Here is a 26,535-nt window from a genome sequence, read left to right as displayed (position 1 = left end):
AATTTGAAAGTTAATGGAAGACAATTGTGGTGTTGGACAATTGTACGAGAATTTGGTTAGATATAGAAGTTGTTCATATGTGAGCTTCTTTAAACTTGTTGCCATGCAATTAGTATGCTTTATCTTTTATATTTTAATTTTTTATCTTTCAATGTTATTTATATAAATAAGTTAATAATATTTTTTTGTAAATAAATGTGCTATGAAAACATAATTGTGATCTTGAAAATGTAAATAAGCGTCCTTTTGCGCAAGAAAATCATTTAATTATATTGCTATTAATAAATGGATGTTTTTTATATACATCTAGCGTCTAACAATATAAAAACGTCTTAAACAAGAATTACTGTCAAAAAAATCTATCTATATTATTAAAGGAAGCTTTTTTCGAACGATTTTAGAGACCCCAACTTTCGCGAAACTCTTTCGAGAGATATACCAATAAAAAGATAAAACTTAGAACTAGAATAAAGATTATAATTAACAATTTAACTTGGTGAAAATTACTACTTACCACCTAGTATTTATCGTATTTTGCAAACTACCACCTAGTATTTTGTTTATTTCAAATAACCACCTACTTTGCACCGTATATATCCAGACTCCCACCGTATTTCATTCCCGACTATCATTTAACTTAATTCCCGACTCATTAAGTGAATAAACTAGAAAATGACCAAAATACCCATACTTTTAGTAACTCCAAACAAAATCAAGTGTCTTAGACCCAAAATACGTACAATCAAAATCTATTTATCTTTTAAGAATCAAAATCCAATAATCAAAACTCATCTTTTAAAAGAACCAACAATCATTCATGATCCATCTTACACTGTTACACAATCTCAAAGAGGAATTTGTATGTAATTAGGTTGAATTGCTATAAACATTCCACATAATACAACTCCATCTGACCACCACCTCACTACCACATCCGCATCGCCAACCTAGACCTACTTGCTCATCGCACCACCAAATTTGTCACATTCCTCACCATTAACTTGTCGGCACCATCACCCCCATCCCTCAAAAACCATAGATCCGGGATTTTCGTGGGTGGTGGAGACGATTGATGGGGTTGGGTGGTTGAGTGGTCGACTTACAAGAGAGTTTGATAGTGGGGGAAGGGAATCAGAAGCCCCGGTGACGGGCGACATTTCGAAGTCGATGTATGTTTAGGGGTTATGCGGCGGTGGGTGAGTAGATCGTTGGACATGTGGTGAAGTGCCGGTGGCGAGCGATGCTTTGAGTTTGTTGTTGTTGGTGGTGGGTAATAACATTTAGTAATTTGAGGAGGATGATTTTTTTTTTTAAAGTGGCAATTTGATGATGAATGATGATGATGAATTATTGAGGAGTTGGTGATAAATGGGTTGTTTACTTGTTCATCTTTTATTTTTAATGTAGTAAGTATGTGTTTTGAGTGAATTAAAGTGAGGCTATTTTGGTCTTTCTCTAGTTTATTAATCGCCTTAATGAGTCGGGACTTAAGTAAAATGATGATCGGGATTGAAATACGGTTATACAATGGTAGATGGGATATATACGGTGCAAAGTAGGTGGTAAGTTGTAATAAACGAAATACTAGGTGGTAATTTGCAAAATACAGTAAATAGTAGGTGGTAATTAACAATTTTCACATTAACTTATAATCAAATTCTTAATGTTTACGGATGAAAAGTATGACTAATGACTAATTAGATCAAAGAAGTTGGTTTGTGGATCAAATTTGTATTGCAAGGCAAACAGATTTTACAGCAAAGACATGTATAAATATGATAATGAACTCAAGCAACAACAATGTTTTTTTGCAATTCATGGACTATACAACCAGATGTATATGTTGTACGGTGTAGAACCTGAGCTTTGTGTCAAAGTATCCGAGCTTTATATTAAAGAATATGAACTTTATTAGAAAGTATTGACTTCATTGATTTACACATTAAAAACATGAAATTTAAATTAGCTCAGAAAGAATACATGTAAGCTCGAATTCTTATACTTGGTTGTACCATGCTTATGGTACAACTGGATGTATAATCCTATTTGTGGTTTTTTTGGGGCTCTCTCCCCCACGCATTATTTTTTATTCGTTGTATTATGTTTCTTCGTTTGATTTCCGTTCATCAAGCATGCATTCTTATATTGACTTACTTATTCATGTTGTAGGTACACTCTAAATTTTAAGTCGTTTCTTATGATGAGGAATTGATTAATTGCAACATCAACAATAAAGGGATCGAAGTCAATTGAAGATGACGAATTGATTCATTGCTAACATCAACAATAAAATTACGCTACGGAGTATATTTACTATAATAACAAGGATTTTGATGGTAAGCCAGTAACTACATTCTAACTATGGATATTTTTTTAATTATACTGACTTACTTATGATCTTTTGTAATGTAGCTGTATTGTGCCCGTGAAAAAGTATATATATCGAGTGTATAAAATACTCCTTCCGTCTCAGTCAATAGTTTATGTTTACTTTATTTTTCCCTCACAAAATAAATTAAATGTAAACTATTTTCTGGGACAGAGGGAGTAGTTATTACGGTGGCTTTATTGTTTATTTTCTTTTGATCATGTATATAAATAAATGTTCTTGAGGTGGAGTGAGTATAATTAATACTCAAACTTTGTTTTTTTTAACACTTGAAATTGATGCATAGTAAGATATGAATGTAACACTACGACATTGTTCAAACACTACAAGAAAAAGGCCACTTTGCGACCAACCTTAGCAACCGTCAATAAATTGGTTGCTAATTAGCAACTACTAACAATTGGTTGCGCATTAGCAACTGAGTTGAAGTTAGTCGCAAAAATTGGACGCAAATTAGCAACCAATTTAATATTAGTTGCACACTTGCAACCAAATTTACATGAGTTGCAATTTAGCATCTAACAACACAAGGATTAGCGACGGACTAATGTTTCTGAGAAAAATTGTGCATCACAAGACTTATAAAGGTTGGGATTAGGGTTTTGTTTTTCTGTTTTTCAATCCCTTTACATCCGCCTCTCTACCTCTCCTTCTTCCCCAATTTACTTCACTTCATTAACCAACAAAAAAACTCTCTTCTCATATTTCTCCTTCCTCCTTAAAAATCTATAAGACAATTATTTAGATATTAAACCTCAAAGCCCCTGCAATTGTGTCTCTGTCATCATTCATCATACAATCTCGATCTTTAAAGGAGTTAGGCCCGGATGTTCATTGTCATTGAGATGGTAAGATCTACTTTTCTAAACCTTTTTAAAGTGTTTTTTAATATCTAGATCTACATTTTTAGAAGCATAATTCATCTTCTCTTGTTCCCGCTTCTTCTAATTTTGACCTTACCAACTTATATAATGTTGTTTGCCCAGATCTATTTTTCTTTTCAATTTCAATTTTAATGAATTATTATTGCCCAGATCTATTTTCATACTTTGTTAACTCGTATAAGGACTTTTAAAGATGTGGTTTTTGTATAAAAAGACAATTTTAATTAGAATCGATCAATATACTTCTAATTTTTTGATTTTGTTTCTGGGTAATTGCACATTTGATGTTCTTTCACCATTTTTGTTTTCACAATCTAGAGTTTTGTAATGATAATTGTGTTTTTTTCCTCTTATTTTACAGAGATATGCTAGGGGAGTCTTGAAGAGCGGAGTTTGATGCATAGTTTCTCTGCTTTGTTTTTTCTTCTGATGATACAGAGACATTTTGTGTATTTTCATTTTTCAATACATGGAAAACTTCAATATTTTAATGCTTATTAGGGGAATACAAAGGTTGTATACTTTGTGGGTGTATAAATACTTGTAATGATACTTTGGCTAATAAATTAGTAGTATGTCATTAACTTTCTTAATTAGAGAGCTCTTTTTGCTTTATATCAAAGTAGGCCTATATTTTGTGGTCACGTGGCTTTTTTCCTGCCCAAAATTGGGTGGGATACCTTTTTTTTTTTTTAATTATTCAATATACGGTTTGCAACCAATTTTTGAAACCAAAGTAAAAGTAGTCGCTAAATTGCTACCAAATATACGTGGTAGCTAATTTGCTACCAAATTTAGGCAGTTGCTAATTAGCGACTAAATTTCAGTTGGTCGCAAATTAGCAACCAATTTTGCGACTAATTGTAATTTGCGACTGGGTCTACAGCAACTATTGTAATTTAGTCGCTAATTGGTCGCAAAATGGCTTTAGCGACCAATTTATGAGCATTAGCAACCAATTGAGTTGGTCGCTAACTTACCTTTTTCTTGTAGTGAAATAAGCGGAAGTTTCTTTGTGTATCTGGTATGTTACATCCCCCTTCTCTCTAAAATCAAAAACAAAACAACCCTAATTTCTTATTGAGCCACCGCCACCCCTACCACACACATCCTTACCTGCTCCCCCTATCCTATCGCCGGAGATGGGTTCCTCCTTTAACCTATCTCCGGCGATACGTTGCCTCTGAGTTCTGTCTTTGGCTTGCTTTCACTCCTCCCTTGGTCGGATTGTGGTTCTGTTTCGATCGTCCGGCGGCTGGTTGGGTTTGATGTCTTTGCTCTGAGGTCATTCCGTTCCTCCGTTCTCCTGTCCTGTCATCGAAGGACTTGCTGGCCAATCAAGGGTGTTTTCCCCTCTCCCTCACCCCTTTCCCCACCCTGGTATGTTTCCGTTCTTTTATGGGTCGTCGAGTTTTGAGTTTCTTTGTGTCCTTTTTGTTTGTGGTGGCGGGTTTTGGGTCGATTCGGTGTTTCCCCCTTCCCCTCGCCCCTCTCCCCTCCGATCGTCCCTTGTCCTGTTTCATCTTGTCGGGCTGGGGTGTTTTGTCTGGGGTTGGTTTTGTAGCAGGTAGCCGATGGTCCTGGGGGGGTTTGTTGTGGAATTTGGAGTCTCAGTTTTGTCGGGGTTGATGGTTGAAGGGTCGTCCGTGACGGTCGTGGTTGGCGTGTGGGTCCGTTTGTTTGCTAGGAGTTTTGCCGTGGCAGCCTGGACTTTTGTCCTTCAGCGGAGGCGTGTTCGTAGGGTGGAGTCGGGTTCGTTGGTTGTGTCGTTGGTTGGTAGGTTGCGGTGGTTTCTCCTCTGATTTATGTGTGTTTTCATCTTTTTATGCCTTTTGTTTATTCAAATAATAAATTCCTGTTGGTTTGGGGTGTCCTGTCCCCTTATCCTCGGGTCAATTAGGATGAAGGTTTGTTTGCATCGGGTCTGTGTTGGGTCCAACTTACTGTGGTTTTCTGAGTTGGTGTTGGTAAGGGGATTGTTCAAGTGGTTCCCCTCCTTGTTATCTACCTTTTTACTCACTTTTCTGGGCCGTGAGGTTCTGGTCAACGGGGTTTATGTTCCAAAGTGTAGGAGTTTGCTCTCCTCTGGAGACAGATTTTTGTGGTCTGTCTTCCGCCTTTTCTTTCTACGTCCTTGGGGCGTAAGTGCACTTTGTTCTTTCTCGTTGGGTCAAGGGGCTCATTGGTTTCTGAATGAGGTGTTTCACAGCCAAGGAGATGAATCTCCAAGACGCTTCCTAGGGTCTTGTTGCAGGTATTTCTCCGAAGTTGTATCTATTATGACGAGTAACAATGAGTTGGTGGAGGCTAGTTGGTTTTCTGAGGAAGATTTTCACAGCCAAGGAGATGAATCTCCGAGACCCTTCCTTGGGTATTGTTGCAGGTATTTCGCCGAAGCTACATCAATCAAGACAAACAAAGATGGGTGTTTTCCTTTGGCCAGCGCTGCTCATCCATTAGCCATTGGGGTAGATTATGATTTTGAAGAGCGTGTTCAGACTTTCGTCGTACGTCATCAACACTATGTTGTTAACCGATGCAACTTTTACCTTGTCTCAGTTTATGTTATTAGTAGTACCCTAGTGTTTTATGTTGTAGTCTATAGGTATGGTCTCGTGAGCCGTACCACTATAATGTAAGACTCTTTCTTCACAGCTGTCAAAAAAAAAAAAAAAAAGACATGGTTCAAATAAGAAAACTAATGATGAAAATTATTTTTATTTTATTAAGTGAATCTCTCCAATTTTCGTCACGGGTTTTTGTCAATGTGTCGCCAACCCTTTTATAATGAATTTAGAACGCTACAATGGCGTACATAAGGCATTGGTATGGATGTTTGGAATATATTGTAGTCTAGAATTTTATATTGATATGGTCATATAGATATGTTTGGATCTTACATTGCAAAGTAACAATGGGTGTAGGAAGACGGTCTTTCAGAAGACCTACTCAAAACAAATATTTCTTTAATGGGTAAAATACGTTTACAAAATATATTATAATTGAATGGTATTCGGAGTCAACAAGAGCTCGAATATCGTATTTATTTGTCAGTGACAGTAGCATTCTGAAGTGGGAGTTATATACACGATTGAATGTTTGTACTCCATGCTACACGTTAAAGACTTAGTGAAGGCGTAGTCATCATAACTATTTCAAAATGCGACAGCAAAAGTGAAGGTAATCTAACTATCTAACAAAATAAATTTATTGTTACGAGTATAGACTAACAGTATATGATTACCCATAGCAGTAATTAATCAGTTATGCATATTATCTATTACCTCCCTGTCAACTCTTACTTCGACAAATAAGATTCCTACCCTAAACTATATGAATCGATCACTAAAAAAGCAATTCAATAACTCTTTAGTTATAATTAACACCGTAAAGTCGGTAGTTTGATATGGATGGAGGTAATAGACAATTATCCAATGTCTTCGTAAAGTTTGAGAGTATGTTTTTTTTTATCAAGTCACTTCTAATCAAATTCCTTTATTATCAATCAAGTGATACCTTACTCTATAAATTTAGTCTTAACTGCCTTAACAGTTCGAGTATTGTCAGTGAAATGTATTAGGGAGCGTAATTTGTTCATTTTGGAGTTGTAATAGTGATTATTGCTATGTAGACTTAGTCTTAACTATTCGAGTGCTTTTAGCTCTTATAGATGAAAAAACCAAATTTGGGATGAGTCAACCCATTAAATTACTTTCAGTACCCCGAAGGAGATTGCCCCGGCTGTCGGTAGGGGATACTCCTGATCAACACCAAAAACTATTCGAGTGCTTTTAGTGAGTTAAAAAATTATTAGGATGAGTAAATTAGTCAATTTGAAGTTGGAATTCGCATCAAACCTCTTTGTAGGTGGGATTTGACATTTATAATGGTTATTTTATAACTTGACGTTCAATGTTGATTCAAGAGACAAAATTTTAAAAGTGGCTCGTGCATCGCACGGGCATTAAATCTAGTACTATTTAAAGGAGATCCCAGGGAGGTGATTGCAAAGTTAAAGATAGTAAAACTATTGGTAATTAACTTATAGTCTTAGGTACTTCATGAATACTACGAGTATTCCGTAATATTTATTTTATTTCTTGCTCACAACGCTATTTATTCTGGCATAAAATTTATGCAACCAACCTCGCCTAAATACCAAAAAAAAAAAAATGCCAAATACCAAAAAAAAATATTTTACGATCTAATCTAAAATTCACCATTAGCACACATGGCCCACCACCTTATGAACAATTTTAAAATGAATCGCTCGAGCTAGAGGAGTTAGGTATAGTTTGTTTCTTAAGAAGTTTTAGTTACGATTATCCCCCAACAAAACAACAAAACAATAAATCATTTTTGAATTTTCAAATAATCTGAATTTCCTATGTTTTGTTTAACAATCAACAACTAATTTTTCTTAGTAAAATGACATTATCTTAGAACCGTGCAACGCACGGGCATGAAATCTAGTTACTTACAACATTAGCTCTACAATGTAACTAACTATGATTAGTAGTGACATAACTATATATTTCACATACCCCTATAAGATGAGTTTGCTAAATTAGGATCAAATAACAAACCCAACTTGGATGATAAGAAAAATTGTTGTTGATAGCCTAACGGTTTGGTGAGTAAGTCAGCCAACTGCAAACTAAACTTCAAATGAGCAGTAGTTACAACTCCCTCTTGCACTTTTTCACAAACGTAATAGCAATCAATATTCAAGAGTTTCGTGCGTTCGTGAAGAACAGAATTAGCCGCAATGCGCAGATTTATTATCGTAGAAAAGTTTAGGCAGAGGAACTTTTACTTCAAAATCTCCCAATAAACCTTGTAACAAGACTATTTTCCTGCAGTATAGGACATTGCCCTATACTCAAACTCAGCAGGTGACTTAGATACAATATTCTTCTTCTTTCTCTTTAAGACACAAGAGCTTTAACAAGAAAGGTACACTGTCCAGTAATAGACCTATAACTAAAATGGCAGGCTCCCGAATCTGCATCACAAAAGTTGGTCAATGTAAGATCATTAACAGATGGATAGAACAGGGCTGCATCACTTGTGCCTTGAAGATATCGTAGCACATGAGTAGCAGTCTAACAACCCCATTAATTTGGAAGCCTTTAGCAAGGCCTTCATAACTAATGGAAGTGCCACACATCTCAGTTTCCCGAGGAAATGTGTATGAGATAACAATTTAATAAAGAGAATACTATGATTAAGTTTAAACGTTAGAGAATTATAAATACAAGTTTCAAAATCCAAAACCAAATGTTAAAATTATACAAACAAACAAGATCCGACAACTATGTCAAAAAATGACTATGTTAAGTGGGACTCTCTAGCTAGTTGAAAGACTACACCGATCCTCCAACATGCCATCATCCACAAATGTTAAACCTGTTAATCAACTGCTCCTCATATGACCGAAAATATCATATATATCACCACAGATTTTGAAAACATTAAAGGCCAATCCCAATAAAACAAGTGTCCACGATATGATACAAGTGAAAAGATATGAAATGCAATGGTGACATGCAAGAGTGAAGTGTGAGAGTCACTAGTCACCTCCAATCACCACTCCACCTCCAACTCAATCCGGTGACGACATTGCAAATATGCCACCAACTGATGGACCGTAGTCCGTAAAAGTATCCGTGACGCACACGGAATACCGAGCCTCGAGCACTAACTGGAGCCCTTCCAATGATGCCACACGAATCCCTCAATCCTCAAGCTATAAACGTGCACGTCGTCCTTGGAGTGGAAACTGTAATACCCGGATATTTTGGGACCCGCAAACAAACCTTGAGATGCATGAGAGAATCCTCGGAATTGATGAGAGTTATTCGGAAGTAAAGGATGACCCTACACTAGACCAAGTGGGACTTAGACTAGACCTAGTAAGGCTTCAATGGACTGAGTAGAGGGTTCAGTAGATCGAGTGGCTGGCACTCGGCCGAGTACGACGAGTACTCGACTGAGTGGACTCGGCACTCGGCCGAGTGCAACTCAACAGTATGTGATATAACCTATTTCGGGATCTTATCCTATATCATTTCATTCTTCCTCCTTATCACACCAAATTCTCTCCCTTCTCTCTAAGACTATCACAAACACTTCTCCATGCGATTATTCAAGCTTGGATTAGAGCATTGCTCACCTTATCCTTCATTCCTGTCACTGTAATACATCGTAGTTTCTAAGGCGTTCACTCGACCGAGTAGACCGAATGGACCGAGTATAACCAATACTAGACTTAGTGGAGTTGTTATAATGTCCGCCTATAGAAGGGTCATCTTAAAATCATAATAACTTGAGATATAGACATGCTATTGATGTGATTCTAATTGGAGGTGATAGCTTGGTCTCTTACGATTCCAACGGTAGGTAGCACGCCCAAAATGACAAAGAAACGAGTGAGATATGACTGTTTTACAAAAGCTGGTCATTGCTGAGAAATGAGTCGCACTCGACCGAGTGAGGTCCACTCGACCGAGTGGACTCGGCACTCGATCGAGTGAGTGATAATAGACCGAGTGGACTCGCCACTCGACCGAGTGGCGCTGAATCAGAACACGGGATAAGGAAATCTTATCCCTTATCCTCATTCATTCTATCTTCTTCCTTCTTACTCCAAATGCTCTCCCTTGTTTCTAAAACCTTCATAAACACTCTTACATGGGATTCAAGCTTGCTTTCATGGATTGTTCTGTAATACTACGGTTTTATGTGTCTCAGGGTACTCTATCGAGTGGGGCTTACTCTGTCGAGTAAGTAGCTTTTTACGCAAAACAGTAGACTGCCTGTAGGGTACTCGATCGAGTAAGTTGGGGGCTCAATCGAGCAAGTCACTTACTCGATCGAGTAAGTGAGTTTACGGGTGATGATTGACGGGTTTTGTTAATAATGCGGGATTGGTATATAAAGCTTTAGTCACTTTTCTTAAAACACTTTTACACTCTAAAACCTTTCAAAGAGAAGATTAGAAGTTACGTTGATTGTTCTCGCCGCATTATTAGCGAATCCCGAGGCTAGGAGTGTCGGATTTCATGGTTCTTTATGCCGTTGTGATCCTTGTGTCGAGGGTAAGCTTTTTATATAATTTTTATAATGTTTTGTTAAGATTGGTTAAACCCTAATTGGGTGATATTGGGGGTTTTGAGTGATTTATATGAATATGTTAGTAATTGCATGTATGTATGTTATAGGAGGAGGTTTCATTGAGGAAAGATTCTGATTTACCTGCTTGATCGACTATTGGTGTTTGCTTTCCAGGTAGGGTTTCCCTACTTAGTATTGGCTACATAATGTGTTGGTGATTGTTGTTGTGATTGTTGAATAATTATAATGTTGGATTTTTTTTGGTGATTGTTGATAGTATGTTGTTGATTGGTTGTGTATCTATCTGTGATCTTCGGGGTGCATCCCTGGCTGAGTGGAGTCACTTGCGGGAGTGGCTTCACGCCCTTGATTCGCCCCTTGTGGGTATCGTCACAAAGGGGATGTGCACATTAATGAACTTGGGTTTATCGCTCGATGGAGATGAGCGAGGCTTAAGTGGGAACGGCTGCGGTCCCCCACTGGCAACGAGGAGTACTTGTTGCGATGGGTACTCTGGCAGGGTTACACACTTTAGTGTGTAGTCAGTTGTGTGGAGATTGGAGATGGAGACTGGAGATTGGTTTGAGCTGTTTGTGATATTGTTTCATTGTGGCATTTGTTTTATGTAATCAGTACTGACCCCGTTAATTGTTTTAAAAACTGTGGTGATCTATTCGGGGATGGTGAGCAGTTGTTGAGCAGGTATGATGGTTTATGCGAGGGATAGCTGGGATGGAGTCACCACCGGTCTTAGAGTATTCCGTTGTTTTTTATTTAGTTGTTTGAGTACTATGGTTTTTGGAGAATAGTTGTATTCCTTTTGACAGTTTTGGAACCTTGTTGTATCACCTAAACTTTATTAACATTTAAATACATTTCGTTATTGTCTATTTGAGTATCATTGCCTCGGGTAACCGAGAAGGTGACGTTTTCATATCTTAAGTGGTCCTGGTAAGGCACTTGGAGTATGGGAGTGTCACAAAGTGGTATCAGAGCGACGATCTTGAAACCTGTAACCAATGAACCTAATGAACATAGGGAGTCAAACTAAAATGAACCCGGGTAGGAGTTGTAGGAGCTAATGCAAAGACTTGGGAGACGTCCTAAAGTCGCGAACTCGCCCTGCAATTTTGAACCGGTCACTAAGGGGTGTGTGTCGGGATCGCTATGTGTTTACTTTGTGCTTTGTGTATCTATATAGTAATGTGTGGTATGAATCAGTGGATGCATGCATATGGAGGATATGAGGTATGAAGTAAAAGATGATGATTATGTGGTTTGTATGTTGATTGGTTGAAAGCATGAAAGCATGATATTTGATTTATAACGTGGCATGTTAGACATACGGAATAAAAGTTGTTTTGTTTGAGTATATAAAGAGATACGCATATATATGTTGTTATTTGTCGTTTTGCATAAAAGTATAGAATATTGTGAGTGTGAGTTTGAACATGCGGGTAGTGTACGAGTCTGCATGACTTGATCGAGTGGGGGGCACTCGATCGAGTAGGTGAGTGACTCGATCGAGTGGGTTTGACTCGATCGAGTAGGTAGTTTTTCGTTTCTGGGCAGAATTTTGTTTTTGGGCACTCGATCGAGTAGGATAGAGGACTCGATCGAGTAGGGCTAACTCGATCGAGTGGGTTGTTGACTCGATCGAGTACGTTTTTGGGAGCTTTCTGGTCAGGTTCTGGAGTCGAGGTACTCGATCGAGTAAGTTGGGCAACTCGATCGAGTGGGTGATGGGGCTCGATCGAGTAGGTGCTGTGCAGGTTATTTCCATGTTTTGAGATATGGGATGCGTGTTTATGTTTACCCTTTTCTTATATAGTTTCAAAGATGCCGCCAAAGAGAACAACATTGTATGCCAGGGCAGAGAATATGAGTATTGATGAGATCGTTAAGATATTGGAGCACCAAGATGCTCTTACTGAGGCTTTGAAGAGAGTGTGGAAAGATAAAGATGAGAGACCAGATCACTCCAAGATTAGTGTGCATATTGCGAGGTTTAATCCTAAGGAGTACTTGGGAACAGGGGCGCCAATTCTGCTGGATAATTGGCATAGAGATATGGAGAATATTCTCAATCTAGTTCATTGCCCATAGGAGTTGAGAGTGGAACAAGCTGCGTTTTACTTGAGGGAAGCTGCCGGTGAGTGGTGGGACAAGGTTAAGGTGACTGCTTTGGATTTGTATGTGAAATAGGGGTTACCTGCGATACCTTGGGATGAGTTTAAGAAAGCTATGAGGCATGAGTTTGTACCGGAGCATGTGCGTAGTATGTTGAGGGAAGAGTTCGATGATTTTAAGATGATATCTGACATGACAGTTGCTGAGTACTACCACAAGTTTAATGAGAAATCTAGGTATGCTGAGGACATGAGACTGAGCCAAGAGAACTTGGCATTGAGGTTTGAGAAGGGGTTGACCCCCAAGATCATGGAGAAGTTACCGGTAGCAGCCCTTAGTGATGTTAAGGAGGTCTATGAGCATGCTGGGAGGGCTGAGAGGTTAGTTGAGATGACCAAGGAGAGAGTTTCTGAGAAGAGGAAAGCTGAGAGTGAGGGTGGTGGCCAGTCTAGTTACAAGAAGAGCGGCCATAACCAGGCAAGAGCATACTCATCAGGTTTGGGGTTTAGTGCTGGAGCTTCTTACGGGCGTGGTCGTGGGGGTGGTAGTAGCAGTTGGGGTATGACTTGTTTTAACTGTGGCGGTATGGGCCACAAGAGGCATGAGTGCACCAGTGCTATGAGTGGGGGTTTCCAAAGACCATCGCAGGGGAGTTTTTCTCAGGGTCCTTCGCAGAGTTATGCTAGTAACAGGTCGGCTGGGTCGTGGAATAATCGGGGTGATCACAGTAACAACAATAGTAGGGCTAACCGCAATTGCGGTAATTCATACCAGAAACCGGCAACGAACAACAACAACAACCAGGGGTCAGCAACTAAGCCGTCTACCTCAGCTAGTACTCTCCAGGGAGGTGGGTAGAAGACCAGTGGTAAGCTGTTTATGATGGAGAAGAAGGAAGCTGGGGATGATGCTCACGTTATCACCGGTACTTTTCTTGTTAATGGAGTCTTTACCTTTTTTTTTGTTTTATTCGAGAGCGTCACAGTCGTTTGTATCATCGAGTCATGCTACGCGGTTGGGTTTGAGTGATTATGAGTCTGTAAAAGAGGAAGTTTTTATACCTTCGGGTGAGTCTGTATCTTGTGGGCGGTTGTATAGAGGTGTGTCTATGATAGTTGGGCAGGTTGACTTACCAGTGAACTTGTTAGAGTTTCCTTTGGAGGGTTTTGAGATGATAGTTGGTATGGACTGGTTGGGTAAGTATAAGGCTAAGATAGATTGTCATAAAAAGAGGGTTTCTTTTAGAGGTCCTAAGGGGATTAGTGTGTCTTATCGTGGGTTTGTTGTCAAACCCAAAGTTAAGTTGATTGCAGCAGTGACCTTGATGTCCTATATGAGGAAGGGGTGTCCATTGATCTTATGCCATGTGAGAGACCATAGAGTGGAGAGCCCGTCAGTTGAGCAGATACCAGTGGTGGGAGAGTTTCCATATGTCTTTCCAGATGAGATACCGGGGTTACCACCGAAGAGGGAGATAGATTTCAGCGTTGAGTTGAAACCGGGGACGGGGCCAATCTCTAAGGCACTGTACCGTATGGGTCCTAAGGAGTTGGAGGAGTTAAAAAAACAGCTGGATGATCTGATTGAGAAGGGATACATTAGACCTAGTGTATCACCGTGGGGATCACCAGTTTTGTTTGTGAAAAAGAAAGATGGGAGCTTGAGGTTATGCATCGATTATAGAGAGCTGAACAGAGTTACAGTGAAGAACAAGTATCCTTTGCCGAGGATAGATGATTTGTTTGATCAGTTGAACGGTGCAGCAGTCTTTTCTAAGATCCATTTGAGGTCGGGTTACCATCAGGTGAAGATTCGGGAGGAGGACATACCAAAGACAACTTTTACATCGAGGTATGGTCACTATGAATATGTTGTGATGCCGTTTGGGTTGTATAATGCACCTGCAGTGTTTATGGATTTGATGAACCGGGTCTTCAGTCAGTTCTTGGATCGGTTTGTTGTCGTCTTTATCGATGATATCTTAGTCTTTTCTAAGACTAAGGAGGAGCATGAGGAGCATTTGAAGATAGTGTTGCAGACTTTGCGAGAAAATCAGCTGTATGCAAAGTTGTCTAAGTGTAAGTTCTGGTTAGAGGAAGTTGCTTTTCTGGGGTATGTGATTTCAAAGAAGGGTGTACCTGTGGATCCTGCAAAGATTGAGGCAGTTACTAAGTGGGAAGCACCGAAGAATGTGACAGAGATCAGGAGTATCTTGGATTTGGCAGGGTACTATAGACGGTTCGTGAAAGATTTCTCCAAGATAGCCAGACCTATGACAGCTTTGATGAGGAGAGAGAACAGGTTTCATTGGGATGAAAGTTGTGAGACAGCGTTCCGGACATTAAAGGAGTGTTTGACCATAGCTCCAATTTTAGCATTACCTGAAGGGAGTGAGAACTTTGAGGTGTATACCGATGCTTCAAAGAATGGGTTGGGTTGTGTGTTGATGCAGAATGGGAAAGTGATTGCCTATGCTTCTAGGCAATTGAAGCCTTATGAGGAGAACTATCCGACACATAATCTAGAGTTGGGTGCGGTTGTATTTGTTCTCAAGATTTGGAGGCACTATCTTTATGGGGCGACCTTCAAGATGTTTTCAGATCACAAGAGTCTCAAGTACATCTTCACTCAAAAGGAGTTGAACATGAGACAGAGGAGGTGGATGGAGCTGATTGGGGATTATGACATGGATATTATATACCATGAAGGGAAAGCTAATGTGGTTGCAGATGCCTTGAGCAGGAAGAGTGTGCATTCTCTATGCACAACTATGTCTTTGATGAGGTTGAGAGATGAGGTGGGGAAGATGGGGATACATATGATCCCGAAATGGGATACTAGAGGGGATTTGACAGTGGAGCTAGACCTTTATGATGACATTCGCAGGAAACAGGCTTTAGATCCCAAGATTGAGGAGTGGAGGGTTGGAGTAGAGAAAGGGACAGTGTCTAGATTCTCTATTCATACAGATGGTAGTATGAGACTCGACGGGAGATGGTGTGTTCCTAGTTATGAGGAGTTGAAAAAGATAATCATGACAGAGGCTCATTGCACACCATATTCGGTACATCCAGGCGGTGACAAGTTATACAAAGATTTGAAGCAAAATTTCTGGTGGTCTGGGATGAAGAAGGAAACAGCTGAGTTTGTGGCTCGTTGTTTGACATGTCAGAGAGTGAAAGGGGAGTAACGACGACCACAAGGTAAGATTCAGTCTCTTGAGGTGACTGAGTGGAATTGGGAGTCCATTTCTATGGATTTTATAGTGGGTTTGCCAAGGAGTCAACAGGGTAATAACATGATATGGGTTATAGTTGACCGACTGAGTAAGTCAGCTCACTTTGTGCCGATGAAAGATAATTGGACCAAGATACAGTTGGCTTTTGCTTATAGGAAGCATGTGGTTCGTTTGCATGGGGTGCCTAAGGATATAGTGTCCGATAGAGATGCGAGGTTCATATCACGGTTTGGAAAGAGTTGCAGGAGATGATGGGGACTACTTTGAAGATGAGTACTGCATTTCATCCTGCGACAGATGGCCAGACAGAGAGTACCATCAAGACTTTAGAGGACATGTTGCGAGCTTGTGTTATGGATTTTGGTGGTAGCTGGGAGCAGAGATTAGATTTGATTGAGTTTTCTTACAACAACATCTATCACATGAGTATTGGCATGGCACTATTTGAGGCATTGTATGGGAGGATATGTAGGAGTCCGATTTGCTGGGATGATAGTGCTGAGGCGGTTGTTTTGGGACCACATATGGTACATGAGATGGTTGAATATGTTAAGCTGATTGGGCAAACGATGAAAGCAGCCCAGGATCGAAAAAAGAGTTATGCAGATCTACATCGTCGTGACATAGAGTTTCAGGTTAGGGACAAGGTTCTTTTAAAAGTGTCTTCTATGCGTGAGGTCATGAGATTTGGTAAGAAAGGGAAGCTGAGCTAGAAGTTTATCGGACCTTATGAGATTTTGGATCATGTGGGTGAGGTTGCTTATCGGTTAGCTTTACCAGCTGCTTTGGATAGAGTGCATAATGTGTTTCATGTGTCTCAGCTGCGGAAGTATGTTAGTGATCCATCACATGTGTTAGAGGTAGAGAACATCAAGCTGGATGAGTCCTTGTCTTATCTTGAGGTGCCCAAGCAGATTCTTGATCGCAAGGTTAGAAAAACCAGACACGGTGAGACAGTGTTGCTTAAGGTTCTTTGGTCTAACCATGAGGTTGAGGAGGCTACTTGGGAGGCGGAAGAGGCTATGAGGGAGCGGTATCCGTCTCTTTTCGATCAGGTATGTGTGGTTACGGGGACGTAACCTTGTTTCCTTAAGGGGGGTAGGAGATGCTCGCATAGAGTTTTTGCAAGTTTTTGCATGTTTTATGTTGGTTTTAGTACCTATAGTAGTTGTCTTGAGTCAGGTTGAGTTTTGTTTTTGGAGGTATGTTTTGAGTTTTCTGGTCCGTCTTGGTTAGGTTGTTGTGTCGGGGTGATGTTAGTGTGTTTTGTTTTGTTTGTGGTTTAAACTTCGGAGACGAAGTTCTTTTTAAGGAGAGAAGACTGTAATACTACGGTTTTATGTGTCTCAGGGTACTCTATCGAGTGGAGCTTACTCTGTCGAGTAAGTAGCTTTTTACGCAAAACAGTAGACTGCCTGTAGGGTACTCGATCGAGTAAGTTGGGGACTCGATCGAGTAAGGGGCACTCGATCGAGTAAGTGAGTTTACGGGTGATGATTGACGGGTTTTGTTAATAATGCGGGATTGGTATATAAAGCTTTCGTCACTTTTCTTAAAACACTTTTACACTCCAAAACCTTTCAAAGAGAAGATTAGAAGTTACCTTGATTGTTCTCGCCGCATTATTAGCAAATCCCGAGGCTAGAAGTGTCGTTTGCATTGTTCTTTACGCCGCTGTGATCCTTGTGTCGAGGGTAAGCTTTTTATATAATTTTTATAATGTTTTGTTAAGATTGGTTAAACCCTAATTGGGTGATATTGGGGGTTTTGGGTGATTTATATGAGTATGGTTGTAATTGCATGTATGTATGTTATAGGAGGAGGTTTTGTTGAGAAAAGATTCTGATTTAGCTGCTTGATCGACTGTTGGTGTTTGCTTTCCAGGTAGGGTTTCCCTACTCAGTATTGGCTACATAATGTGTGGTGTTTGTGTTTGTGATTGTTGGTTAATTATATTGTTAGTTTGATTTTGATGGTTGTTGGTTGTATATTGTTGATTGGTTGTGTATCTGTCTGTGATCTTCGGGGTGCGTCCCTGGCTAAGTGGAGTCACTTGCGGGAGTGGCTTCACGCCCTTGATTCGCCCCTTGTGGTTCCCGTCACAAGGAGGATGTGCACATCAATGAACTTGGGTTTATCGCTCGATGGAGATGAGCGGGGCTTAGGTGGGAACGGCTTCGGTCCCCCACAGGCGGCGAGGAGTACTTGTTGCAATGCATGGGTACTCTGGCAGGGCCACACACTTTAGTGTGTAGTCAGTTGTGTGGAGATTGGAGATGGAGACTGGAGATTGATTTGAGCTGTTTGAGCTGTTTATGATATTGTTTCATTGTGGCATTTGTTTTATGTAATCAGTACTGACCCCGTTAATTGTTTTAAAACTGTGGTGATCCATTCGGGGATGGCGAGCAGTTGTTGAGCAAGTATGATGGCTTATGCGAGGGATAGCTGGGATGGAGTCATCACCGGTCTTAGAGTCTTCCGCTGTATTTTATTTAGTTGTTTGAGTACTTTTGTTTTTGGAGAACAATTGTATTCCTTTTGACAGTTTTGGAACCTTGTTGTATCACCTAAAACTTTATTAACATTTAAATACATTTCGTTATTGTCTATTTGAGTATCATTGCCTTGGGTAACCGAGAAGGTGACGTTTTCATACCTTAAGTGGTCCTGGTAAGGCACTTGGAGTATGGGGGTGTCACATGTTCATCCTTTTCCTTGCTTCCTCAACATTTGTAAGTTAAGATCCACCCTTCTTTAATTAGTCTTAACCCTAATTTCTGGGGGTTTTCACTTGGGTTAACTAATGAGCAATTAGTATGTGTTTATGGGTAATTAGAGGGTAATAATAAGGTGTTTTGTATTGCATAATAGATTAGGATGTATTATGATAGTTATTATGTGATTATTGTAGGATGAGACAGTTTTATGAGATGGATCCTTGTTGTCTTGGATTAGCTTATGGAGTATGCTAAAAGGTAGGTTAATCCTACTCGGTTTTAATAATGTTATGTTGTTTATGTTGATGTTGTAGTTAGTCTTACATAATTAGGGGATTTTCATTATAACATGTTTAGTAGTAATCACATCATTAAGAGGATGATTATGATATGTTGAGTGTGGTTCATGTATTGGTTATTATCACATATGATGGAGGATTTGTTGATGTTGTTTTTGTTGTTGTTTTGGAGACGTAAGACGATTGGGAGACCGTCTTACGATTAAGTCGCTTCTTGGAGCTTCCCACTCCAAGAGGGATGTGCAGATTATTGGCTTGAGTTACGGAGGGACTCGTGTGGTTGAGACACGACGTCTGGTAGGGGATCCGGTTGGCTTCCGGACCCGGTACATCTGGGCGTGTCCCGGTACCTGTTTGTGGTTGTTTGTATGTCTGGGCGTGTCCCGGTACCAGTGTGGTTGTCGTTATGTCTGGGTGTGTCCCGGTACCGTGGTGGTGGTTGTTTGATAGCATGTCATTCATATTATAGTCTTGTTGCATACTCACACACCTTGAGTTGTGTCACACTTTATTTATTGAAACTAACATTTGTTGTGTCTGTGTAATTGTCACCTATTTTTAAGGTGGCCGTTGTCGATCCATATGATATTTCCGATCATATGGGGAGGAGGTTAAGTACAGGTTTTGCTTGTTGACGTGATCGGAATTTAGGCCGCGCTTGGGACGCGCAGTCGAGTAGCATTTTATAGATGACATACATGGTAGTTGACTTGTAATTCGTATAGTTCACATTTATTCATTAGTTTATGTTGTAATCACTAAACTTTTTATTTATTTAATGAAGTTTCTTAATTGTAATTCCGATTTCACTGCCTCGGGAAACCGAGACGGTAACATTTCCTAATTAACTTGGCCGGGTAAGAAAGGGGTGTTACAAAGTGGTATCAGAGCGACGATTTTGGAACCTAAACTAATGAACCAAAATGAACATAGGCGTGTCTTATAAAATGAACCCGACATGAGTACAATAGAAGGTCGGTTTTGGGTGAGAAGGATCCCTCATTTCAAAACTAGATCCTATTATTTCGGTTGGTCACTACGTGGGTGGATATGAGTCGGGCGAAGTGAAATGTTGCATGATTACATGTGTGTTAGAATTTTGCTAAATTTATTTCATGATATATTTGTTCATTTGGTGTATAGTGATGTGTGGAAGTTGAGTGAAATAATTGATGAGCACGACATGTTTTAGGAATGGTTGTTATCTGTCGGTGTGTGAAAGTTATGTGAAATGTGGTGTAAATACATGCATTCTACACAAATTGATAGGATTCTTTCATGATGTAGTTATTCATTTAGTACATTTTAATATGTGAAAATTGGATGAAAAGAAGTAATGTGTATGACATGTTTTGAAAATGGTTAATACGAGTTAGTGTGTGAGGGGCACTATCCCCGTCTTTTGGCATGTTAATACCGTATATATATATTTGAATTTCACTAGTGCCATTGTAGGGTGTGATTAGTAATAGTTGTTAGTAAAATAGTGGCTAATATAAGAAAAGTATTCCTTAGTCGGAAATTGCAAACCAAAGAGAGACACCCAGCTAAGTGCGAGCTAGTACTCGACCGAGTACCAGTCACTCGACCGAGTGAACCCTACCACTCGACCGAGTGGACCAAATTCCAGAAACTTTCAAGTTTCTGGAAGTGAGTCACTCGACCGAGTGGAGTAGGCACTCGACCGAGTGGACTGGCACTCGACCGAGTGGACTTAGCACTCGACCGAGTGCCATTTTATGGGATGTGAAATTCGCGAGATTTGTATTATTACCTTGTTTCTTGCATTTCTTTATCATTTCTCATAGCAAAAATACCAAAATCTCTAAATATTTTTCTAAAACTCCATTGTGGATGATTATTACTTGGACTTAAGTTTTCTACTCCATTTTATCCTATTAATTCTTGCTAATTAAACAATTTAAATGATTTTCTCATCACTCTTAATTTGTTCCAATTTGATTTTGTTTAAATTCATGTTAATCCCTTCAAATTTTGTCAATTGACGAGACATTTTGCTTGATTCATGATATTAATAACGTTTTTACATCACTCATGATGTTAAATATGAAATTTTCATGTTGAATTTTACCTCCAAATTTTTTTTATGAGCTCGAAAATATATATATTCGTGAGTCGGAAAACTTAATTTTTGTATTGATTGCTTGGTTAATTGTTTAATAAGGACTAAAGTTGGTTGTTATTGCTAACTTTTGTTGCACAATTGAAATTTTGTCATGAAAATTTTATTCCAAAATTTTCGAAACCTTGATGTTCGTGTTTGAGTTTCAGTTTATTTTTCGTGTTTAAAAAAAATTAGTTTAATTGACCAATGAGGTCATTATCCTTGATAGTGACGGTATGTATCATATTGAATCAAAATTTTACCTTGAAATGTTGCTCGAATTCTTCGCATTTAGTGCTTGTTGATGTTACATTGTGTTGTATTAAGCTAACGATTTTTCCTTACAGAACGTTTCAAGTTTTGGCATTTATGTTAGTTATACCGACAAATCCGATTTTTATACTCCATTTATTTTTGTCTAATTATGTCATAGAGATTCAAACGTTGTTTAATGATGTTAGGCATGGTCTCAAAATTTGGAAATCTTGTCTTAAGCCTTTTCTTGATATTAATTGAGTAACAAGACTTCAACTTCAACTTCGATTTAATGATATTCACATTTTCACCAAAAAAAAAAGACTTCAACTTCTATTAGTAATGCTATGTATGGACTTAAGTCGAGAATCTCACCTTAAAATTTTGCCCAACATTTTTTTTATATTCCATGGTGTATAAGATTAAGTTTTAAAATTTGTATTTGAAACTTAGTTTCATTGTTTCGTAGTGTTGCAATGGTTGTTAATAATTTGTTTTGCTTATATATGGATCAATGCCCTGTTTAGCTTTTGGGTCGTATAGTTTTGATGAGTAAAGACGTGTGGATAATTTGTTGAGTGGTAGTTTTGACGAGGGTGGTTGGGCAAATGCTAATAAATTGTGATGAGTGGTGTTGTATTTGAGAGTATGAGTGTGAAACATGTGTTTTATTGGGATTAATGTAAGTTTCATTTGAGTTGGATTTGAACCATGTAAGCAGGTTAGTGTATGAATCATATTTGGGAATTAGGAATAGAAGAAAGTGACTTTAGCTTGCGTAAGGTATTTTGAGTTGAGTAAATGATTGTATGAGGAAATTTGTGGATAATGAGTAACATGTAATCTAGGTTGAATATTTGTTGAGTGTTGAACTTAAGGATAGTGAATGAGGTGGAACAATGAGAAAGTAATTAAGGTTCCTAAGGGTGAAGTAAGCTGACAACGTGGGTTGTTCATGGTTATAGGAATGTCTAAATTGAATTTAAGTATTGATGAGATTTGAAAGATGGCAACAAGAATCCTCTATTTACTAAATGAATAGGCATTCTCACAAATTTTCCCTCCAAAAAGCATATTTCTAATTAAGGTAGATAATAACAATTATGTATACATTAACTAAGTAAGGTAACTAATAATTATAATAATTTATTTCATTAACTTATTATCTTTTCACTAAAATTAATCTTTTCATCAAATTATATATTTTTTTTTGAAGAAAAATTATATATATTTTTTTGAATAACTCAAATTATATTTTTTTTACTAAACTCTAATCTATAATCTTTTAACTAAAATATTTACTAAATATTTTACTAATTCTATTATTTAAGGATGACTTGACTCATAACATGTATAAAACAAAATTATAAACCGTTTAATTACTTTCGAAACACAAAATAGAGAAAATTTATAAATTGGAATCATTAGCTTTGTGGTATAAAAAATATTATTTACAAAAACACATTTTAATATGCTACTCTATTCTTTTAATTAATTTTCAGTTTTAACTTTTTATTTCTCAAAGCAAAATGCAATGATGAGAAAAATGAATAACTAATGAGATACCACTATTATAAATCTAATTTAGTAGAAATAAAAAAAAAAAACTTTATAAGTCGTGCGTATGCATGGGATCTAACCTAGTTTAGGAAATAAGAATATAAGAGAGTACTAGATAGAACTTGAGGTGATCAATGAGATTGGACGGTGAGAGATGTCTAGTTAAAAGTCGTAGTAAAAAATGAATGGTGAAACTATTAGAAAGTTATTCTACACATGTGATATGGAAATTGATGGTTATATTATTATTATACCGACGTCGATTTTTCGGGGAGTATTATTTTTTGAAATAAAAGACGAGGTTGTCCATTGAGAGTTGATTTTCGGGGAACTTTATTTTGCGAGATAGAGTTCTAGATGTAGCACTACCAAATTGGTCTCAACGGTTATGAACCTTAGAGTACGATATGTGATGCATGTGGACCAATTGTGTGGTTAGAGTATTTTGTTTACTTGCGTTATACGATAGGATCGTTTAATCTGAGTAGGTGTGTATAAGTGTGATAATGGGTATGTGAGACTTTGACCCTATGAGTGGTAGTATAGACACGTTTTTAAAGTTGCCTCCCAATAGTCAAGTAAAGCATCCTTGGTATACATCGTGATCATGTTGCGGCGTCCATTTGAGGGGTGATGTTGTTATTATTCCTTAAGAATAATGAGTGGTTAGGCCGTATCCATAAAATATTGTGTCATGTCGGTAGTATGCGGATATTTCATCTTAATGGTGTAATAATGATGGCTATAAGGCCAAGAATTTGTGTTTAAATTTGGTTCTTTGATAGTGTATTAGTCACTAACGGAGTCTATTAGCATTTGTGTAATGAAAAAGGGAAGTTTGAAACCGAGTTGAGAATGAAAATATTTTTTTTTGCCCAGGTGACACTCGACCGAGTGGTCGCCTACTCGGCTGAGTGGCCTCCTACACTCGACCGAGTGGCCTACCTTGACCCTTGTTTTGTTGATATTCGACCAAATATTGAGCATGTACCCTTATTTCGCGGTTTATATTAGTTGACTTGTGTTAGATGACCATGATTGACCTTACGTGTGTGATATGTGTGAATTATTTACGTTTGACCATATGCTGTAGAATTTTGCAAGTAATGGAAATAGTTAATTTGACACGGGTGGATTGATGATAGAAACAATATGATAACCTTGTTTGATGTATATTAATCGACGTGATTTTATTTGGTTGTGTAAAAGTAAGATGAAAATTCAAGTTATGTGTCACATAGTGGTCATTGCATGATAGTGTGAGGTCTTCCGTAGAAGCGGAAGAGGTGAAGATTGTGGACGCGGGCCCACGGGGATCGCTCGGGTAGAAAGCGATCAAGCTTTGCATTTGTGGAGTCGCCACCAATTTATTATGGAAAATTGGAAAACGTTCGAATACCTCGTGTCATGTCAAGACATAAAGGAGTGACATGAACACCAAGAACTCGTTACCCTTAGCATTCTATGTCTAGAATGACTCTCGTGGATGCCAATGAACACGGATGTTCACAAAGATCTGGAGTAAGGGGTGAGGGTACATATTAGGAAGCTCTTTTGATCGAACACCTAATCCCGTCCGCCTCGATAGCGGCTTCTACTAATGATTAGGGAAGTCATCTATACTCGATATGTTGGCGATTATATGCATGCAATGCAATATCCAATAAATTAATCCTAGCATGTGAGAATTAACTAAGTTGGTGAAACACGTAATTTAACATGCATTAATGTCGAGGTAGAGATTTAGGTTAATTGCATGTGAGAGCATACAAACAATTTGGTAATAAAGAAATACAATACAAATACAATAAAGAAAATTACAATAATTACAACAGGTTAATTGATCTACGTCGAAAATACATTTAAAACGGATGGTTTTAGAAAAGAAAAGGAAAATAAAAGGAAGTAAAATATGTTAGAAAACGAACAGATTATTAGGCGATATTACAAGTAATAGTTAATTAATACGTAAGCTAATAACAAAGTCAAAGCAACAACGGACGTTCTGGGGCAGAATTCAACCCGGAACAGGCGCAGCAGAGCTGCGTCCCTTCGAAGAGGCGCAGCAGTTGCTGCGTCTGTTCCTGACCTGAAGTCTGGCTGTGAAGCCGGAATTGCGTGTTGTTAATATTCGTTGGTGATTTTAATGATCGATTAATAATATTTGACTCGGATATAAGTGGTTTAATGGATTATTTACATGTGAATTGGTCATAAAAACAATAAAACATGAGATAAAACTAATTAGGACAAATTAATTACAAGATTATTGATAAGGATAATTACAAATTAACAAACTAGTTAGGTTATTAATGCTAAACTATTGATGATATGGCGATAATTAACAGATGCAAATATACCAAAGATGGATTTCAGAGACTCAATATTGATGAATCGAACCTCTAAAAACCCGAATTGATTTTAATGACGAAAACCCGCAAATATGAATTATATGGGATTTTAAGTCGGGAATTAAAAGATGATAAATTAATAATGAATTGTATGTTAAAATTACTATGTCAAAATTATCGTGGTAATGAAATGAGAACAAACAAAGACAAAACAAGAAATAACAGACGAAAATAACAGAAGACGAAGGAAGAAGAAGGAGAGCAGGAACTGCGGCAGCCTCAGGAAGAGGCGCAACAGTTGCTGCGCTCCTTCTCGATGCCTGTCTCCCGTTAATCCGTAAAAAAATGTTTGAATAAAGGTTTTGTAAATCGGTTTTGAATATACTTTCGACGTAAACCTTACAATAATGATTACAAAAATAAAGTACAATAATAAAAGATGGGATTTACACCCTCAGACTTACATGTTTGACGAAACGAGATTAACTAAGTTAACGTTTTAGTGATGCTCGACTCGAATGTACGACGAAAGTGCCCTCTAAGAGGAAATTAAACAAAGTTGATTAAGTTGATTCATGTGGAGTTGGTCAAATTGCTCGGTCATGCAAAACGAGACTGGTACTCAGAAAGATCCGAGCTTACGTGGTCGAAAGTTCAAGCACGTAGACGCCTAAAAGCAAGAGCGTGGTCTTAGAATGCAAAGGGAGAAGAGAAGGGCGGACACTCGCGTGAGAAATATGAGGACCGAAGGTCTCTATTTATACTAACCACACGGAGGAATTAGGGTTTCGGTGAAACTTTGGAAGTAAATCTCGAAAAGATTCGAAAATACGCAGAAAGGAGCTGGGGAAGAGGCGCAGCAGCCACTGCGTCTCTTGGAAGAGGCGCATCACCTGCTGCGCCCTTTCCCCAAGGGTTTTCTCTTGCGGAAGAAAGATTTCCGCGTTTCTATTATGGAATTGCGGTTTGATCTTTATTTCCTTATTATTTATAAAATAATTTCGGGATATAATTTACCAAAGATTAAAAGATTGAAAATATGGAATAGATATATCCGGAACATTCCAGAATATTCTGACTCGGCATTTTTAAACGGTTATTAGAAAATGAAGACGGTTTTTGACCCGGACTCCAAATGTACTCTAATTACTGTCAAAACGACCGTAATGACACCTAGATGACAACTATGAGGTTGACACAAGTGTTTGAGCTATCACTTGACGATAAACTTACGAACTGTCATAAATCGTTCCGTGTACCAAACATACGGCCCAATCATCACCGGGTGGCTTGCGGGAGGTGCAGAAATGAGGTATATACAAAGCCCCCACTTTGACTGAGGCTTGGACAAGGAAAAAGTCAAAGTATAGCCATCAGGTCAATCGAAGATTACAACCTGACGACTATGGCGACGCGAGGCGGCTCAAGGGGTCTGAGCCAAGGACTTGTCGCCGGGAATATTTTAGAG

General features: G+C 38.5%; 1 long non-coding RNA gene across 1 annotated transcript; it reads left to right on the top strand.

The window, feature by feature from the left end:
• Positions 1–2,658: 2,658 nt before the first annotated feature.
• On the top strand, positions 2,659–3,869 carry LOC141630445 (uncharacterized). The gene is made up of 2 exons (XR_012537487.1): positions 2,659–3,237; positions 3,635–3,869. It is a non-coding gene; the product is annotated as an uncharacterized LOC141630445 (long non-coding RNA).
• Positions 3,870–26,535: the final 22,666 nt, after the last annotated feature.

The sequence above is a fragment of the Silene latifolia genome, chromosome 2, assembly GCF_048544455.1.
Source record: "Silene latifolia isolate original U9 population chromosome 2, ASM4854445v1, whole genome shotgun sequence".
Taxonomy (NCBI): Eukaryota; Viridiplantae; Streptophyta; class Magnoliopsida; order Caryophyllales; family Caryophyllaceae; genus Silene; species Silene latifolia.
The sequence above is the reverse complement of the archived record's forward strand: the minus strand, read 5'-3'. Positions and strand labels throughout refer to the sequence as shown.